The sequence below is a fragment of the Salmo salar genome, unplaced genomic scaffold (assembly GCF_965601325.2).
Source record: "Salmo salar unplaced genomic scaffold, fSalSal1 ptg000293l, whole genome shotgun sequence".
NCBI classification, from domain to species: domain Eukaryota; kingdom Metazoa; phylum Chordata; class Actinopteri; order Salmoniformes; family Salmonidae; genus Salmo; species Salmo salar.
Window position 1 is genome coordinate 2232501 of NW_027675346.1, and position 5000 is coordinate 2237500.

At 43.4% G+C, this 5000-nt stretch overlaps 14 non-coding genes across 14 annotated transcripts; all 14 read left to right on the forward strand.

Annotated features, from left to right (window-relative positions):
- The first annotated feature begins 104 nt into the window (after positions 1 to 104).
- On the forward strand, positions 105 to 223 carry LOC145868200 (5S ribosomal RNA). Its single transcript, XR_014384194.1, has one exon. It is a non-coding gene; the product is annotated as a 5S ribosomal RNA (ribosomal RNA).
- A 409-nt stretch (positions 224 to 632) lies between these two features.
- LOC145873492 (5S ribosomal RNA) lies at positions 633 to 751 on the forward strand. Its single transcript, XR_014389127.1, has one exon. It is a non-coding gene; the product is annotated as a 5S ribosomal RNA (ribosomal RNA).
- A 139-nt stretch (positions 752 to 890) lies between these two features.
- On the forward strand, positions 891 to 1009 carry LOC145873493 (5S ribosomal RNA). The gene has a single exon (XR_014389128.1). It is a non-coding gene; the product is annotated as a 5S ribosomal RNA (ribosomal RNA).
- Positions 1010 to 1148: 139 nt separating this feature from the next.
- Positions 1149 to 1267, forward strand: LOC145873494 (5S ribosomal RNA). The gene has a single exon (XR_014389129.1). It is a non-coding gene; the product is annotated as a 5S ribosomal RNA (ribosomal RNA).
- Positions 1268 to 1406: 139 nt separating this feature from the next.
- Positions 1407 to 1525, forward strand: LOC145873495 (5S ribosomal RNA). Its single transcript, XR_014389130.1, has one exon. It is a non-coding gene; the product is annotated as a 5S ribosomal RNA (ribosomal RNA).
- A 409-nt stretch (positions 1526 to 1934) lies between these two features.
- Positions 1935 to 2053, forward strand: LOC145873496 (5S ribosomal RNA). Its single transcript, XR_014389131.1, has one exon. It is a non-coding gene; the product is annotated as a 5S ribosomal RNA (ribosomal RNA).
- A 139-nt stretch (positions 2054 to 2192) lies between these two features.
- Positions 2193 to 2311, forward strand: LOC145868201 (5S ribosomal RNA). Its single transcript, XR_014384195.1, has one exon. It is a non-coding gene; the product is annotated as a 5S ribosomal RNA (ribosomal RNA).
- A 409-nt stretch (positions 2312 to 2720) lies between these two features.
- On the forward strand, positions 2721 to 2839 carry LOC145873497 (5S ribosomal RNA). The gene has a single exon (XR_014389132.1). It is a non-coding gene; the product is annotated as a 5S ribosomal RNA (ribosomal RNA).
- Positions 2840 to 2978: 139 nt separating this feature from the next.
- Positions 2979 to 3097, forward strand: LOC145873498 (5S ribosomal RNA). Its single transcript, XR_014389133.1, has one exon. It is a non-coding gene; the product is annotated as a 5S ribosomal RNA (ribosomal RNA).
- Positions 3098 to 3506: 409 nt separating this feature from the next.
- LOC145873499 (5S ribosomal RNA) lies at positions 3507 to 3625 on the forward strand. The gene has a single exon (XR_014389134.1). It is a non-coding gene; the product is annotated as a 5S ribosomal RNA (ribosomal RNA).
- Positions 3626 to 3764: 139 nt separating this feature from the next.
- Positions 3765 to 3883, forward strand: LOC145873500 (5S ribosomal RNA). Its single transcript, XR_014389135.1, has one exon. It is a non-coding gene; the product is annotated as a 5S ribosomal RNA (ribosomal RNA).
- Positions 3884 to 4292: 409 nt separating this feature from the next.
- On the forward strand, positions 4293 to 4411 carry LOC145873501 (5S ribosomal RNA). Its single transcript, XR_014389136.1, has one exon. It is a non-coding gene; the product is annotated as a 5S ribosomal RNA (ribosomal RNA).
- Positions 4412 to 4550: 139 nt separating this feature from the next.
- Positions 4551 to 4669, forward strand: LOC145873503 (5S ribosomal RNA). Its single transcript, XR_014389138.1, has one exon. It is a non-coding gene; the product is annotated as a 5S ribosomal RNA (ribosomal RNA).
- A 139-nt stretch (positions 4670 to 4808) lies between these two features.
- On the forward strand, positions 4809 to 4927 carry LOC145875619 (5S ribosomal RNA). The gene has a single exon (XR_014391264.1). It is a non-coding gene; the product is annotated as a 5S ribosomal RNA (ribosomal RNA).
- The last annotated feature ends 73 nt before the right edge of the window (positions 4928 to 5000 follow it).

Here is a 5000-nt window from a genome sequence, read left to right on the forward strand (position 1 = left end):
TCAGCAACACTGCCTTGTATTAAGCATTTAATGATGAATTGACTAAATGTCTGTTTTATCAGATTCACTTTGACTATATATGTTGTAGCAAGAGATTGTTTCTCGCTTACGGCCATACCAGCCTGGGTACGCCCGATCTCGTCTGATCTCGGAAGCTAAGCAGGGTCGGGCCTGGTTAGTACTTGGATGGGAGACCGCCTGGAAATACCAGGTGCTGTAAGCATTTTGTCCACGAGGGTGTGCTCTTGCACTATTTCATCAGCAACACTGCCTTGTAGTAAGCATTTAATGATGAATTGACTAAATGCAGCTTCCTGCCTTTTTAATAGGATCAAATTTCCTTGTGTTTTCAATTAGCATCTGCCTTGTATTTATAAGACAAACAAGAATATTGTTGCTGAATGCAGCTTGTGTGTGCTTTGTGCTCCTTTGCCCTGTTCAAATGATGAAAGGAAATAAAGTTTGTATTTTATCCAACTACCTGTGCTAAAAAGTGATGGGAACAGTGTTTGTAATTTCTTCTACTTTTTCAGTGACACAAAGTTCAAGCTGCTTATCTAATTGGTGAAAATGCAATCTCTGTTTATCACACTCACTTTGACTATATATGTTGTAGCAAGAGATTGTTTCTCGCTTACGGCCATACCAGCCTGGGTACGCCCGATCTCGTCTGATCTCGGAAGCTAAGCAGGGTCGGGCCTGGTTAGTACTTGGATGGGAGACCGCCTGGGAATACCAGGTGCTGTAAGCATTTTGTCCACGAGGGTGTGCTCTTGCACTATTTCATCAGCAACACTGCCTTGTATTAAGCATTTAATGATGAATTGACTAAATGTCTGTTTTATCAGACTCACTTTGACTATATATGTTGTAGCAAGAGATTGTATCTCGCTTACGGCCATACCAGCCTGGGTACGCCCGATCTCGTCTGATCTCGGAAGCTAAGCAGGGTCGGGCCTGGTTAGTACTTGGATGGGAGACCGCCTGGGAATACCAGGTGCTGTAAGCATTTTGTCCACGAGGGTGTGCTCTTGCACTATTTCATCAGCAACACTGCCTTGTATTAAGCATTTAATGATGAATTGACTAAATGTCTGTTTTATCAGACTCACTTTGACTATATATGTTGTAGCAAGAGATTGTATCTCGCTTACGGCCATACCAGCCTGGGTACGCCCGATCTCGTCTGATCTCGGAAGCTAAGCAGGGTCGGGCCTGGTTAGTACTTGGATGGGAGACCGCCTGGGAATACCAGGTGCTGTAAGCATTTTGTCCACGAGGGTGTGCTCTTGCACTATTTCATCAGCAACACTGCCTTGTATTAAGCATTTAATGATGAATTGACTAAATGTCTGTTTTATCAGATTCACTTTGACTATATATGTTGTAGCAAGAGATTGTTTCTAGCTTACGGCCATACCAGCCTGGGTACGCCCGATCTCGTCTGATCTCGGAAGCTAAGCAGGGTCGGGCCTGGTTAGTACTTGGATGGGAGACCGCCTGGGAATACCAGGTGCTGTAAGCATTTTGTCCACGAGGGTGTGCCCCTGCACTATTTCATCAGCAACACTGCCTTGTAGTAAGCATTTAATGATGAATTGACTAAATGCAGCTTCCTGCCTTTTTAATAGGATCAAATTTCCTTGTGTTTTCAATTAGCATCTGCCTTGTATTTATAAGACAAACAAGAATATTGTTGCTGAATGCAGCTTGTGTGTGCTTTGTGCTCCTTTGCCCTGTTCAAATGATGAAAGGAAATAAAGTTTGTATTTTATCCAACTACCTGTGCTAAAAAGTGATGGGAACAGTGTTTGTAATTTCTTCTACTTTTTCAGTGACACAAAGTTCAAGCTGCTTATCTAATTGGTGAAAATGCAATGTCTGTTTATCACACTCACTTTGACTATATATGTTGTAGCAAGAGATTGTTTCTCGCTTACGGCCATACCAGCCTGGGTACGCCCGATCTCGTCTGATCTCGGAAGCTAAGCAGGGTCGGGCCTGGTTAGTACTTGGATGGGAGACCGCCTGGGAATACCAGGTGCTGTAAGCATTTTGTCCACGAGGGTGTGCTCTTGCACTATTTCATCAGCAACACTGCCTTGTATTAAGCATTTAATGATGAATTGACTAAATGTCTGTTTTATCAGATTCACTTTGACTATATATGTTGTAGCAAGAGATTGTTTCTCGCTTACGGCCATACCAGCCTGGGTACGCCCGATCTCGTCTGATCTCGGAAGCTAAGCAGGGTCGGGCCTGGTTAGTACTTGGATGGGAGACCGCCTGGAAATACCAGGTGCTGTAAGCATTTTGTCCACGAGGGTGTGCTCTTGCACTATTTCATCAGCAACACTGCCTTGTAGTAAGCATTTAATGATGAATTGACTAAATGCAGCTTCCTGCCTTTTTAATAGGATCAAATTTCCTTGTGTTTTCAATTAGCATCTGCCTTGTATTTATAAGACAAACAAGAATATTGTTGCTGAATGCAGCTTGTGTGTGCTTTGTGCTCCTTTGCCCTGTTCAAATGATGAAAGGAAATAAAGTTTGTATTTTATCCAACTACCTGTGCTAAAAAGTGATGGGAACAGTGTTTGTAATTTCTTCTACTTTTTCAGTGACACAAAGTTCAAGCTGCTTATCTAATTGGTGAAAATGCAATGTCTGTTTATCACACTCACTTTGACTATATATGTTGTAGCAAGAGATTGTTTCTCGCTTACGGCCATACCAGCCTGGGTACGCCCGATCTCGTCTGATCTCGGAAGCTAAGCAGGGTCGGGCCTGGTTAGTACTTGGATGGGAGACCGCCTGGGAATACCAGGTGCTGTAAGCATTTTGTCCACGAGGGTGTGCTCTTGCACTATTTCATCAGCAACACTGCCTTGTATTAAGCATTTAATGATGAATTGACTAAATGTCTGTTTTATCAGATTCACTTTGACTATATATGTTGTAGCAAGAGATTGTTTCTCGCTTACGGCCATACCAGCCTGGGTACGCCCGATCTCGTCTGATCTCGGAAGCTAAGCAGGGTCGGGCCTGGTTAGTACTTGGATGGGAGACCGCCTGGGAATACCAGGTGCTGTAAGCATTTTGTCCACGAGGGTGTGCCCCTGCACTATTTCATCAGCAACACTGCCTTGTAGTAAGCATTTAATGATGAATTGACTAAATGCAGCTTCCTGCCTTTTTAATAGGATCAAATTTCCTTGTGTTTTCAATTAGCATCTGCCTTGTATTTATAAGACAAACAAGAATATTGTTGCTGAATGCAGCTTGTGTGTGCTTTGTGCTCCTTTGCCCTGTTCAAATGATGAAAGGAAATAAAGTTTGTATTTTATCCAACTACCTGTGCTAAAAAGTGATGGGAACAGTGTTTGTAATTTCTTCTACTTTTTCAGTGACACAAAGTTCAAGCTGCTTATCTAATTGGTGAAAATGCAATGTCTGTTTATCACACTCACTTTGACTATATATGTTGTAGCAAGAGATTGTTTCTCGCTTACGGCCATACCAGCCTGGGTACGCCCGATCTCGTCTGATCTCGGAAGCTAAGCAGGGTCGGGCCTGGTTAGTACTTGGATGGGAGACCGCCTGGGAATACCAGGTGCTGTAAGCATTTTGTCCACGAGGGTGTGCTCTTGCACTATTTCATCAGCAACACTGCCTTGTATTAAGCATTTAATGATGAATTGACTAAATGTCTGTTTTATCAGATTCACTTTGACTATATATGTTGTAGCAAGAGATTGTTTCTCGCTTACGGCCATACCAGCCTGGGTACGCCCGATCTCGTCTGATCTCGGAAGCTAAGCAGGGTCGGGCCTGGTTAGTACTTGGATGGGAGACCGCCTGGGAATACCAGGTGCTGTAAGCATTTTGTCCACGAGGGTGTGCCCCTGCACTATTTCATCAGCAACACTGCCTTGTAGTAAGCATTTAATGATGAATTGACTAAATGCAGCTTCCTGCCTTTTTAATAGGATCAAATTTCCTTGTGTTTTCAATTAGCATCTGCCTTGTATTTATAAGACAAACAAGAATATTGTTGCTGAATGCAGCTTGTGTGTGCTTTGTGCTCCTTTGCCCTGTTCAAATGATGAAAGGAAATAAAGTTTGTATTTTATCCAACTACCTGTGCTAAAAAGTGATGGGAACAGTGTTTGTAATTTCTTCTACTTTTTCAGTGACACAAAGTTCAAGCTGCTTATCTAATTGGTGAAAATGCAATGTCTGTTTATCACACTCACTTTGACTATATATGTTGTAGCAAGAGATTGTTTCTCGCTTACGGCCATACCAGCCTGGGTACGCCCGATCTCGTCTGATCTCGGAAGCTAAGCAGGGTCGGGCCTGGTTAGTACTTGGATGGGAGACCGCCTGGGAATACCAGGTGCTGTAAGCATTTTGTCCACGAGGGTGTGCTCTTGCACTATTTCATCAGCAACACTGCCTTGTATTAAGCATTTAATGATGAATTGACTAAATGTCTGTTTTATCAGATTCACTTTGACTATATATGTTGTAGCAAGAGATTGTTTCTCGCTTACGGCCATACCAGCCTGGGTACGCCCGATCTCGTCTGATCTCGGAAGCTAAGCAGGGTCGGGCCTGGTTAGTACTTGGATGGGAGACCGCCTGGGAATACCAGGTGCTGTAAGCATTTTGTCCACGAGGGTGTGCTCTTGCACTATTTCATCAGCAACACTGCCTTGTATTAAGCATTTAATGATGAATTGACTAAATGTCTGTTTTATCAGATTCACTTTGACTATATATGTTGTAGCAAGAGATTGTTTCTCGCTTACGGCCATACCAGCCTGGGTACGCCCGATTTCGTCTGATCTCGGAAGCTAAGCAGGGTCGGGCCTGGTTAGTACTTGGATGGGAGACCGCCTGGGAATACCAGGTGCTGTAAGCATTTTGTCCACGAGGGTGTGCTCTTGCACTATTTCATCAGCAACACTGCCTTGTATTAAGCATTTAATGATGAA